Genomic DNA, 14,397 nt, shown 5'->3' on the forward strand with positions numbered 1-14,397 from the left:
CACACGTTTTAAAAATGGCTTTACAAAAGTCAAAAATGATCCTTGTTCAGGACGCTCTTAGATGTCCCCTGATGATGCTTGTGTCAGGAACGTCAACGAAATTGTGTGTGCCGGTCGAAGATTCACTGTCCGAGAGATTGTAGAAGAATGTAACATTTCAATTGGATCATGTTATGAAATGACACAGCATCTTGGAATGCATTGTGTTGCCGCCAAGTTCATTCCACGGCTCATGAGTCAAGACCAAAAAAACTTTTTGGATCTCACAAATGAGAATGAGATGTTCCTTGCGAGAATAGTATGACCCCTGCAGACTTCTTTTTATTTCCAAAGTTGAAAAGGATGAAGTTTCCAATGGTAGATGAGATAGAAGAAAATTCGCAGATGGCACTTTATGCGACCCAGCAAGAGGTGTGTCAAGACTGCTCCTGGAAGTGGAAATGATATTGGGAGCAGTGTATCAATTGTGGAGGAGAGTATTTCGAAGGAGACAATCCATAGTAACTAAAAGATAAGCATAGAAAATTTTGTGGACAAAGTTCTGGAATTTTTTGAACAGACGTCGTATGACAAAAGGGCATGCTGAGTTGCCCATGAGCGATGCTTTGTACTGATTTGTGGACATAAACTTATTGGTCTCTATGAAACTGATTAGATTCAAACCCAGAATATGTTCAAGAATTCTGCAGCAAACTGATGTTACAGGTATTGGTCTGTAATTTCGCAGGTCTGTTCTTTCGCCCTTCGTATATACAGGAGACGCCTCTGTATTTTTTCCCCAGTTGCTTAGGTCTTTCTGCTGGGTGAGAGATTCACAATAAATACAAGCTAAGTAAGGGTCCAGTGCCATATAGCACTCTTTGTAAAACCAAATTGAGATTCCATCTGCAACTGGCGACTTATTTGTTTTTAATTATTTCAGGTGTCAGAGATGCTTACGAGGGTGGTTTGAAAAGTTCTTGAAACAGAATAGAAAAAAAGTACTTAGTCACTGAAACTTTGTTGTTTTTCAATGTACCCTGCTTGTAGATTACTTCACTTGGTCCAACAGTGTTCCAATACCTTGATCCCATCTCGACAATGATTTTCCTCCAGGCCTGCAAAATAGTTGTCAACTCAGGCTATCAATTCTTCATTTAAGTGAATCTTCATCCACAAAGAAAAATTTTCAGTTTAGGGAAGAGGCACGTGTGGCAACAATTCATACCTTAGTTTGTGTAATTTTACCATGGCGATGGCACATGCGTGCGAGCGTGCATTGGCTTGATGCTAGATGACTTTCTTCCTTATTAAACCTGGCCTTTTTTGCATATCTTTTGTTGCAATTTGTCCAGAAGGTTAGCATAGTACTCTCCAGTAATTGTTTGCCCAGTGGGGAGATAATGTACAAACAGAATCCCCTTCTCATCCCAGAACACTGATGCCATGATCTTCCCCGCTGAAGGAATTTGGTGGTGCATCCCAGAACACTGACGCCATGTCCTTCCCCGCTGAAGGAGTTTGGCGGAGGAGATTCAGCATGTTTCCACTGCTTTGATTGTTGCTTTGTCTCTGGGGTATAGTAGTAAACCAAAGTTTCCTCGTGGTCACAAACCAGCACAAAAGATCTTGTTTGTTTCTCCTAAAACAGGCCAAACATTGTTGTGATATGTCCATTCTTATGCGTTTTTGACCCAGCGTAAAGAGTCGCGGCACCCATCTTGTGAATACCTTTCAGATGACATCTGGCAAGCGTGAGCAATTTAATGCACTCTAAATTGGTGATCCTCCTTGATCATTATGCGCACTTTTGCAATGATTTCTAGAGTAGTGACACATCTTGGCTGACCTATTCATGGATGATCATCATCTAAGCTCTCCTGACCAAATTTAAATTCATTTATCCACTTAGCAACAGTTGAAGACAAAGGAGCAGAGTCCCCTGGTGTATTCTGGAAATCGGCATGAATGTCGTTCGCTTTCATACCTTTCTTTATGAAGTACTTAATCACTGCTTGAATCTCGACCCGACCCCCCCCCCCCTCGTCTTTGCAGATCACTACACAGGAACAGCAACAGAGCCGTGTCACTGCCACAGCTCTCTTCCAAGAGCACTGACATGGCACGTGTTTACAGGTAACAGTCCAACGAATATCATGTGAACAACTTGTGCTAGCGCTGGCCTCTTGTGGTGATTGTTGTTAGGTGTCTTTGTGCTATTGTTAAATGACAGTATGTTTATATGATTCTCTTGCATGAATGATTTCTTAAATGCAAAATTTAAAACATTTATCTCCTACTGCCACACCAGACTGGTCAAGTGACTTGATGGAAACCTTTGACTCACTTAGTGATTTTACATAGGACAATAATTTCCCCTGCTTCTCAGCCAGATCTTTTGCTGAGGTATGACAGTGGTAGTAACCTTTCCTTGTTGCCATTTGGCATTCTCTTTTGAACCAAGAGTGCAGTAGCTTTTCCTTCCTCAGTATTTTCCGAATTTCATTGTTAAACCACAGTGGCTCTTTTGCATCCTTAATTCGTTTACTAGGTACAGACTTGTTGAGAGTGCAATTCACGATCTGTTTAAGCTTTGACCATAATCTCCCTACGTCCATCTTAATGGAAGTAAGTGATGTCAGTTCTGTCTAAGTGAGATGCTAACATCTGCTTATCTGCTCTTTCTGGCATGAACATTTTCCTAGCATTCTTGACTGATTTATTGATTTTTGTAACCTTAGTTGTTATGATGTTATCATGATTATTAATCCCCATCTCTATGCTGAAGTCATTGATGATATCTGGCCTGTTTGTAACTACAAGGTCCAAGATATTTCCATTGCATGTGGCGTGCCAAACTAGGTGCTCAAGACAATTTTCGAAAACCACATTCAAAAGTGCTTCACAAGATTGACTGCACCCCCTGCAATGAAGCCATAGGCTACCATCTATACTCAGTAGGCTAAATTCACCTCCAACTAGTATTGCATGATCTAGGTATTTACGTGCTACTGTCTGTAGACTTTCTTTGAATGGCTCCAAAACTGTCATAGCAGAACCGGGTGGCTGATTAAAACATCCATTAATTAACGTGATTTCACGTAGACTTGTTATACTTCACTGTCACAATCAGCTTTGACCTCAATAGAGACAATGGACACTCCCTCTCCTACAGTGTCTAACCTGCCTTTCCGATATATATTCCATTAATCACTAAATATGTCAGAGCTTTCTACTCTGGGTTTCAGCCAGCTCTCAGTCGCTGAGAATAATTTGAGTGCGAGACTTTCCTGGATGGCGGTAAATTCGGAAACTGTGTTACAAGTACTTTGACAACTGATAAAATTTTGACAATCTACACTGGAGTGAATTCAAAAGATAAACCTCAACCAACATTGAATGTATCTTGGTGATAAAGAGCCCAAATAAATAAATTGATGATTTTATTCCATTTCATCTGATTGAATGAAACACACACAGCATAACTACTCAGAAAACAACTATAGTGCTGATTACATTTACTATCATACATGTAGCACTCTGAGAACATTTCACCTTGTCATAGTAGTCCTGTGTTTTGGAACTAGGCAGTGCTTCATTTCACAAAGCGAAAGGAATGGCTTCTGTAAAAAAAAAAAAAAAAAAAAAAAAAAAAAAAAAAAAAAAAAAAAAAAAAAAAAAAGAAGAAGAAGAAGAGGAAATAGTGGTTGCTGGTGTTTTAACACTATCATTCAATTTAGTTCCTATTGTGAACTTTGCAGCTAGGATATGTAAATGCTCTGAGACTGCTATTGATAATATCTTTATGAACAAATCTAGGGGATAGTAAATGGACTATCTGATCACGACGTGCAGCATCTTGTGTTAAATGTTGAAATTTGTCAGGATAAAAAAATATTAAATCTGAGTACAGGAGGATAATAAATAAGCCAGAAATTGAGGAATTCAGGAAATTCCTCAAAGACATGAACTGGAGAGATGTTTACCTGACTCAAATGGAAAATACAAAGCATTTATTAATAAAGTTACCTCCTCATTCGAAAATTGTTTTCCTCTAAAGGTAACTCAAATCACACAGAAGTCAAAAGATAAACCATGGATTACACAAGGAATAAAGATATCATGTGGGGCAAAAAGGAGACTGTGTCTACTATCTAGGAACATTTCTGATATTAGCATTGTAATGCATTACAAAGAATACTGCAAAATGTTGAATCAAGTAATCCAGAAATCGAAGTAGCTTTATTAAGAGAAAAAGATAATTGTATCGGGCAACAAAATAAGAACTGTATGGGATATAGTGAAGACAGAGAGAAGTGGGGCCAAAAAGGAAGTGGAACAGATAGCTCTAAAAGTAAATGAGACTTTGGTAACAAGTGCATGTAGTGTTGTAAATGTCTTAAGCAAGACTTAATTTTTGTTACTGACGGCTCGGGGTTATGAGGTTCGGTGAATGGTGCAATGGAGTATCTGGGACCAGTCTTTGAAGAACATCGTGTAGAACCTATTTGAGGAACTTTGAATTCCAACCATTGCTTCTCAGTATACTTACTCCTTAATGAAATTTGTTGCAAGTTATATATCTATATTTCCAACAAATAGCTCAATACATATTATCAATACTAGGAATAAGAACAATCTACATAAAGACCTAAAATCACTTATGTTGGTCCAAAAGGGGGTCCAATATTCAGGAACACACATTTTCAATAAATTACCAGCAACCATTAAAAACTTGGTTTCAGATAAAGCACAGTTTAAACAGAGTTTGAATGACTTTTTGATAGGCAATGCCTTCTACTCTATAGATGACTAACCTAACAGAGACTGTTAGGCCAGCTTAAGTAAAAATATGTTAGATTTAAGTTTTGACAGCACTTGGTCGCAACAGACAATATTAGGTATTTTGTGTATGATAAATTTATTAATAGTGCATAACAATGTTTCATTCTGACAGTGTATTAATTCTGTAAATATTAGCTTTTCCAGTTTACTGTATTGTATTCACCTATTTTGACAATCTCGTGACAAATGATCAGGGTAGTATTCATTATATTAAAATGTTTTGTGTTATACATTCTGACATGTTCCACACCCTCGAGAATCATCTCATTTTTTCAGTGTATGTAACGAAAACTGAATCAAATCAAATCCAATAACCATCTCTCGTCATGTAATAACTTCACTTCTTCTTCTTCCCTTGTCGTCTCCTGTTTTTCCAGTACTCGTCCATCTCCTCCTCATAAATTCTATTCGTGTTGTTCTCAATCCCCTATTTCTTCTGCATCGAAAGCCTTTTATTTTTATTTATTTATTTTTTTTATCGAGGTGAGTCTTTACGGACTGCGTGGTAACAACCGACTTCACTCTAGTGCCAGGTCTTGTTCTTGCTCCAGCTTTGACTTCCTGCCAGTATCTTCTGAGCCCCTCCAAGAAGTGCCTTTTTATGCCCTTCAGATAATGGTCCTCACTGTCTTTCAGATGTTGATGCCATGTTAAAACCTTGGTAGTTGGTCACCAATCTTCTAAATTTGTTCCTTTCAGGAATTTCTCTCTGAGATACCAATCTGCTTAAGATCTTTTTCACATTCTTTGAACCATCTCGGCCTCGTTTTCTTACGTAGGATGAAACTCCGTATTCTTTTTGTTAGTCGATCACCGTCCATTTTCATGAGATGACCATAAAATAACAATCATTTCTTCGTAATGGATGCTGTGATAGGTTCTGTCTTGCTGCACGAGTCCTCATTTGCTCTCATTCGCCATTGTCCATCGACCCATCTATTACCTTAGGATTTTCCTTAATATCCTACACTCACGCTTTTCCAGCCGCTCAGCTTGACCTTGCCTATTCATGGTCAAAGTTTTGGATGCTTATAAGCCCTCAGGTTTTACAACTGTATTATAATGTTGGAACTTGGCCCATATACTCATAGACTTTTTGTTATAAGTATTCTTTGTCAGTTGGTATGCTTGGTCTAACTTCCTCATCCCGACAGTTGCTTCTTCTTTTAATCCATTCTCCTGGTGGATGACTTCACCGAGATACCTGAAATTCTTAACTCATCTGATTTTTTCCCAGGTTGGTTATCATCCATTCAGATCCGTCAATGATGTTCGTCATATATTTTGTCTTTTGAATAGAGATCTGGAGTCTAACTTTTTTCAGCAATTTCTGACAGCCTATTTATCTTGTTGACTGCTGACTCTATGTTGTTAGCAAAAATGGCCAGGTCAGCCGCAAAATCTAAGCAGTCAATGCACACCCCTTTGTTCTTAGGACCAAGTCTGAACCACTCTTCATTTGTTTCTTCTTGGGCTAATAACTTTCTCCACTCTCGAATGACCTTTTCCAAGACACAATTGAAAAGTAGGGGGATAGTCCATCTCCTCGTCTTATGTCTGTTCTGATTGTAAAGGGTTCAGATACCTCACCCATAAATTTAATTTTTGACACTGTGTTAGCAAGAGTTTGTTTGATCAGCTTTCTTGATGTATTATCCACCCCAAACTTTTCCAAAATATTCATTAATGCCTGTCAGTCGATGGAGTCATATACTTTCTGAAAATCAACAAACAAGACCACATAGTTATTTCTTCCAATTTTTTTTGTACCTGATGATGTTCTTCAGGTTAAAGATCTGTTCTGCGCAAGAATCGCCCTTTCGGAAACCAGCTTGATAGTCCCCAGTCAGTTGGTTACAATGATCTTCTATTCTATTCTGTATCACTTTGGAGAGAATCTTATATGGAACAGATACTAATGAGGTACCCCTATAGTTATTGACATTCTATTTATCACCTTTTTTTGTGTAGACGATGGATTAAAGCTGACTGCCAATCAGTTGGTATCATCCTAGCTCTCCAGATCTCCTCAAAAAGTTGGACTAGTATATCTAGAGTTTCATTATTTGCCAGCTTCAGTAGTTCCACCACTATTGAATCCTCTCCAGCTGCCTTATTATTCTTAAAGTTGTTGATGATATCTTTGGTCTCCTCTTTACTAGATGGAGATGAGGGGTAGTTTGTGGATTGGGGCACATACAGGGAATCTTTCTTTCGGTTCATCACAATTAAGTAGATTTTCAAAGTAACGAGACATTTTCTTGCAGTTTTCTTTGTTGGTCAGGCCAAGTGTGGTGTGCGTACTGTAAGACCTTCAGTACACACACCATCAGATTATTTGACTTGTTGCTCTAACGAAGTAAGCGAGTGTCAGCAATATGTCTCGTGGTCTTATCATGGCGTGTTTATCTTCTGCCATTAGGCCAGACGATAGAAATGCCACTTGCACGCTTAGAGTAGCAGATTGACGGTGACCAACTTTAAACAGAACTTGATTAATTTTCACATACATTTATTAAAATAATAACAAATATAAAAATTACTTAACTTGGTTCTGGATGCTATTTACAATTGGCAATCTGAAGTTCCTTTGGTATTGGTACGTTAATCTTATTCTCACATATATCTTGGATACTTGACAAAAGTGTCTATACATTTATCTTCATGGCTATGTACAGGAAAATGGTAATCTTATTAGGCGCAGACTGAATCTTGACTATGGACTGGTACAGACAATTGTAGAACTCGTACAGACTGGTACAGACTGATGCAGACTGGTACAGACTAATGCAGACTGGTACAGACTGGTGCAGACAAATGCAGACTGACTGATCGAAGGTCTTAACACTTGTTATAATACCTCGCACGTTCATGTATCACTGCGCGAGTGTGATGCGCAAGGAGAAAGTGTTCTATGTTAGCAGCAATCTCATTGGCTGCATTACATATTAATACGCGGATCGGCGGAAGCAGAATTTGGTCCGTCTCTATGGCAGCGCCATCTCGTAGTGCGGAGATGGACGAGCGCTGCGCCTGCGCTGTTGTGCTTAGCGGGGCGCACTCTAGTGGGAAATTTGTGTACGCGCTGAATACGCGGAACTATGTACACAACACTGAGCTTTCCATTTTCGTCTCTAAAACAAAAACTAGGGGCTTGGTATCCTTTCAAATTCGATTTGAACGTCTGATAGAAGTCTCTGACATTGTTTATCTGGAAACGCTGATCGATCTGTTCTAACTGCTGTTTCTCTGCAATTGCTTAACCCTTCGTAGAGTTCTGGCTGCATATTTTCAAACTTCATGGAATACATCAAAATCATCAGGTCTCCTGGTAGAGTTCCACTTTTTCCATGCACTTGCTGTTTGGGCCACCACCTCACCACAAACCTCATTCCACTATGTATGATTCCTCTTTTTAGCTGTCAGGATTGTAGTATTAGCTGCTTGTTGGATCATGGAGGCAATGTCTGCCCATTTATGGGATTCAACTGTCAGTTACTGGTGGCATTGTTCCAATATGTTTTGATTGATTTTGAGCTTCGCAATATCATATTTATGAATTTTCCCGGTTTTCACGGTCTTATTGAGAGGGATGAAATTAATTTTGATCTTGGAGAGGTGATGATCCTTTTAAATTCAGTATTTTATCTGTAAAAAGGTTTCTTTCTATTATTTCTGATTGTTTGATGTTGTTTCTTTCTTATTTCTGTAATCCATGCTATCATTGATTCCTTCTTCCAGAACTACTCATTCAGTAGAGGTCTCTCAAGAAAGATTAATCTTCTTTTAGCCATTACTTCTGATATTTTCTCAAAATTTTTGTAGATCTCCTCATTACTTCTCATTTTCCAGCCATCTGTAGCTTGTATTGCAACCATTATGTTCTAATAATGCTCCTTTGAGGAACCTCTGTTCTGTCCAGCTTATAGTTCATCATTAGGCATCCTCATCCATATAAACATCCTGGTCTTACCACTGTGGGATAGTGTTTTAGTTTTGTTTTTTTAGTTGTACATCTCTTGTTGTAAATATCCTTTGTCAAACGATTTGCTCTCTCCAGTTTGCTGACTCTTGCATCTACTGTTAATTCTTCTAGTCCATTTTGTTGTACAGTTTGTCCAATATATTTAAATTTACTTACTAATGCTATTTTACAGTTTTGTTTTTCTAAGAATGTTGATGCATTGTTTGAAATTGTCATCAATGTTGGTTTTTCGGCTGAAATTTTGGGACCAGCTCTCTTTGCTACTTCTTCCAAAAGATTTCTTTCAATAACTGTCTGTCAGATTTTTTGAAAGTATATCAGAATCATCTGCAGAAGCCAGGCAGTTTACCTTAATTCCATTTGTTTTTCGTCCTAAAATTATTGGTTCAATTTTGTGATTTTTTTTTTCTCCAAATTCCAGATACTTTCTATTTTTTCTAGAATGCAGTGTTACAGTAAAGGTGATAAACTGTCCCCTTGTCTAACAGCAGTTTTTATTTCAAATGGTTGAGATACTTCTCCCATAAATTTAGCTTCAGTCATCCTATTTGCTAGTGTTTTGAGGATTATGTTTGCTTTAACACAAAATTCTTTGATGATTTTACCTATAATTTCTTTGCCTATCAAATCAAATGTTTTCTTGAAACCAATACGTGATACTATTATAGGTTTGGTGATTAACAGTATGTGGAGAATTATCGATTTTCTAATAAACATCTGTTCTGTGCAGGGTCTTCCCTTTCTAGAGCTCCTTGAGATTCTCCCAGTTATTTGTCTAAAGTTTCTACAACTCTGTCCAGAGAATTTTTGATAATATTTTGTATACCACTGGCAGAAGTGAGGCATCTCTGCAATTGTTGACATTTTGTGTGTCCCCTTTTTTTCATAGCTGTGGATTAATGCTTTCCATAATCTCTTCAGCTTTCCAAATGTTCTCAAACAGCAGTTGTAGATCATTTGTGTGTTCTGACTATGTCAATAATTTTGCTGCAGTAGAGTCTTCATTTGTTGCTTTGAAGTTTTGGAATGATTTGATGGCTTCATGAATTTATTGCTCTGTTAGTGGAAAATCTTCCTCCAGATGTTGTGGGACTGCTATTATATATTGCTACAATGTGCTGTTATTATTATTGTTGTTGTTGTTGTTGTTGTTGTTGTTGTTGTTTGGTTGCCTGTTCTTCAGCACTTTCTTTCTGTTACCTCTATCTATTTGCCGCCATTTTAGCCCATTTACCGGTATTTTCAGCTTGTTCTTCACTTATTTGACCTTTTGGTGGCTCCTCTTGAAGAGATCTTATTTCTCAGCATTTAAAATTACATCATCTGCTGCTCTTTCGCAAATGAATTTCATCATGTCCAGTCTAGTTTTTTCATTCATTTAACCATACATCTTCCTTGACTCAAGATCCTGAATTTTTGTCCTTAATTCTTGAACAGTCTCATTTCTCTTTTTACGTTTTCCAGATGAATAAACTTTTGGTCCTCAAAGCTAAGATTAGTATCAGTTTTTTTATTTGTTTCTGCCTATGGCTGCTATATATCTTTAGTTAGAATATTTTCTCTTGGTGTATTTGATTATAGTCTAAGTCTGAATATTTTTATAAGTACATTTATTGCTGTAGCAATGAGTAAAATAAATTGTATTGCACTGCCTGTAGCATGTAGCACCATTTTGACCATTAGTCCTCTTGCTGTACAAAAAGTAGCTTTGATGATTACTTAATGCAAGTACTTTGTAAGAGCTGTGGAATGGTTAGTATCTGTTTATATTTTTCTGATTAATTCAAGCTCGTCAATGCACATCCTGTGTTAAGGAAATATTTGCACTGAATTTACTGTGTGTTAAATATAAGCAGTGGATCTATTGGGGTAGTCTTTTTGGTAGAAATATGTCAAGGTGAACAAAACAGGAGATGGTGAAGGAAGAGAGGGAAAAGATCAACATTTGCTTCTCATCAGCAATATAACTGGGTTGCAACATTCAGTGAAAATTATCTGTGACAGGAAGTTGTCAGAAATACATTTTTTGAAGAAACTTTATGTTTGTATAAGCATTTATTAAATTTAAAAAGTTGGATTTCATCTGTTAATACAAAAGATAATGTTTTGCATTGCAGGCATGATGAACCTGTCAAAGATGAAGAATCGGCCAATGATTCTTATTGGAGGATAACAGTATGTATAACTTAAACTTGAGATTCTTGAAAATAAAGCTAGTCAGTATTTCTTAACAGTACTGATTTAAATACATCTAAAAGATCGCTGTTACCTAAATGAAAGTTGACGAGCAAAGTCTTAGTGGACATTTGTATAAAATTGTCATAGGTGTTATTTACAAGAAGAGTAAATAGTTTCAATAGGAATGTGGTGAGACATTTAACAAATGTCATGACCACACATTAATAGGATCTTATAACACTACCATTATGATATTAGTATGCTTTTACGTAAATAACAGAAACCCTGTCTCTATGTTGCCACGTATAACCCTCTTACTAAAATTAAGTTTAGTTTCCAAATAAAATGCACTATGGAAGGATAGTCCTGTTTATAGGAAAAGATAATCAATAGAGTTATCCTTCTTACTGGATTTACCGTGTGTTGCGTCTAATGGATAAGTAAATTGGACTATTCACTTCTTTTCCTAAGATCTTACCCAGTGGCTAGATAGAAACACAGTATGAATAATAATATACTGAAGCTAGGACAACTCATTTCCAAGTTCATTTAGTGGTTTAAAACATGTACTTAATGGTCACCAACCTATCCTGGAAATGAAGTAGTGAAGTATTGGAGAAGCAGAAATGTGAATTTTGCCTACTTTCTTGCTACTGTTTAGTTTGGCTCTTCAAATAAATTACCCCACTTAAACAATTTTGGGCTACATCTTTATATATTATGTTTTTAAAAAAGAAAAAGCCCAGTAGATAACTTCATGGAAGGTAAAAAAAATTACCCGGGGTGGGGGGGGGGACAACCTTTAGAAAACCACTTTCCATAATCAAGAAACTTAAATACTTAGACACTAAAGCACACACTTTTTAACTGAACATTTCACTTAAAGAAAACCTCTTTCTTGGTGGAACTTACTTTCAAAAGCTATTATTCTTTGAATTAATTCTGTATAGCCATCTAACAGGTTCTAGTAACTTGGCTGCACTCTGATTGAATTTTATGTTAGCAAACTATAACACTTTGGTATAGTTAAGAAAACATTTTTATTATTTACGCTAAAGCAATATAAATGGTGCCTCTTTGTTTTAACTTGGCACTTCACTCTGATTGAATTTTATGTAAGCAAACTATAACACTTTGCAATAGTTAAGAAAACATTTTTATTATTTACACTAAAGCAATTTAAATGGTGCCTCTTTATATTAACTTGGCATTTCATAAGTCTGTAAAACAGGACACTCGGATTAATCAAACACCAGGAAGGATCCCTATACAGATGTATGATTAGGATGAAATGACAGGGTGAGCCAGTTTCCATAAAGTTCAAGAATGATTATTAAAACACAGTTTAAATTAATGGTTCATGCTGTACAAAGGTAAAAATAGAAAAAAATCTTATCTGGTGGCTGTAGGCTTGGGTGTGGCGAACAGTTATGACGGCTACACTACCCACACTACGGCCTGCAAGTTTCTTGCTGTATGGGCTCAATTTCTCTTCTTGGCTTCATTCAGTTTTACATACAGCAGCTCAACAACTCGCAGCTATGCTGTAAGCTGTTTGCAGTCTTCAACTGAGGCATTTTTATGAAAATTTGCAGGCAAAGCTTCTGCTCCACAAAGGAGTTACCTCAATCACTGCTGCCTACAGACTGTGTGACTTACTTCCCGCACTTGCTCAAGGTAGCATGCCAATTCGCCTTTCGCACCTTTTGCATTCCCCACAGCTATTTTCGTTTCAAACAAAAGCACACTGGCTTTTACATAACACCTATTTCTTACATTGTTCCTAAGCATGACCATATCTTAAATTGTCAAATTTACATCAACATGAACAATTTCTACACACAAATATTTTTAAATACAAAATGTTATAAAAACATTATTTAGACCCTTGGTATCCTTTGTAGAGGACTTGGGCAGGTTTGTCCCATCCTAGAACACATTATTTTGTTACTTCCCTTCAGATAATCCATTTAGCTACATCTACAATAATTCCCAATGTTCTGCCTTTTGAGGTGTCCAGTGCGGGTTGCTCTCCACTTCCTGGGTGTATTGTATCGAGTTAGCTCCCAGGAGCCGCTCAAAGCACAAACTCTTAGAAGATTCACTCTTCTTGTACTTAAGTCGGCATTGTCCCTTATGTATTCAATCCCGATGCAATTTCTGTTTCCTGGTCAATGTGAAGGTCCAAGGGATACAGAAAACCTGCACTGGAGCATCGGAATCTAATACAGGTCTTCCAGTAGACGCTCAAAACACAAACTCTACGAAGATTCACACTTCTTGAGGTTAAGTTGGCATTGTGAGTTTTGTATTCAATCCCGATGCAATTTCTGTGTTTCATGGTCAATGTGAAGGTTCAAGGGATACAGTAATCCTGCACTGGTGCATCGGAATCTAATACTGGTCAGCCAGGAGCCGCTCAGACCATAAATTCTTAGAAGATTCACTCTTCTTGTACTTAAGTCGGCATTGTGCTTTTGTATTCAATCCCGATGCAATCTCTGTGTTTCATAGTCAATGTGAAGCTCCAAATGATACAGTCAACGTGCACTGGTGCATCGCAATCTAATACTGGTCTCCCAGGAGCCGCTCAAAGCACAAACTCTTAGAAGATTCACTCTTCCTGTACTTAAGTCGGCATTGTGCCTTATGTATTCAATCCCGATGCAATTTCTGTGTTTCATGGTCAATGTGAAGGGTCAAGGGATACAGTAAACGTGCACTGGTGCATCGGAATCTAATACTGGTCTCCCAGGAGGCGCTCAAACCACAAACTCTTAGAAGATTCACTCTTCTTGTACTTAAGGTAGCATTGTCTCATTTGTATTCAATCCCGATGCAATTTCTGTGTTTCATGGTCAATGTGAAGGTCCAAGTAATACAGTAAACCAGCACTGGTGCATTGGAATCAAATACTGGTCTCCCAGGAGGTGCTCAAAGCACAAACTCTTAGAAGCTTCACTCTTCTAGTACTTAAGTCGGCATTGTGCCTTATGTATTCAAGTCCGATGCAATTTCTGTGCTTCATGGTCATTGTGAAGGTCCAAGGGACACAGCAAAAGAACACTGATGCATCGAAATCTAATACTGGACTCCCATGAGCCGCTCAAACCACAAAAACCTTAGAAGATTCACTCTTCTTGTACTTAAGTCAGCATTGTGCAATAAGTATTCAATCCCGATGCAATTTCTGTGTTTCATGGTCAATGTGAAGGTCCAAGGGATACAGTAAACCTGCACTGGTGCATCGGAATGTAATACTGGTCTCCCAGGAGCCGCTCAAACCACAAACTCTTAGAAAATTCACTCTTCTTGTACTTAAGTCGGCATTGTCCCTTTTGTACTCAATCCCGATGCAATTTCTGTGATTCATGGTCAATGTGAAGGTCAAAGGGATACATTTATCGTGC

General features: G+C 37.7%; 1 pseudogene; it reads left to right on the forward strand.

Annotated features, from left to right (window-relative positions):
• Window positions 1-10,982, forward strand: part of LOC124776183 — a 68,397-nt pseudogene extending 57,415 nt beyond the window's left edge.
• Window positions 10,983-14,397: the final 3,415 nt, after the last annotated feature.

This window comes from Schistocerca piceifrons, chromosome 2 (genome assembly GCF_021461385.2).
Source record: "Schistocerca piceifrons isolate TAMUIC-IGC-003096 chromosome 2, iqSchPice1.1, whole genome shotgun sequence".
Classification (NCBI taxonomy): Eukaryota; Metazoa; Arthropoda; class Insecta; order Orthoptera; family Acrididae; genus Schistocerca; species Schistocerca piceifrons.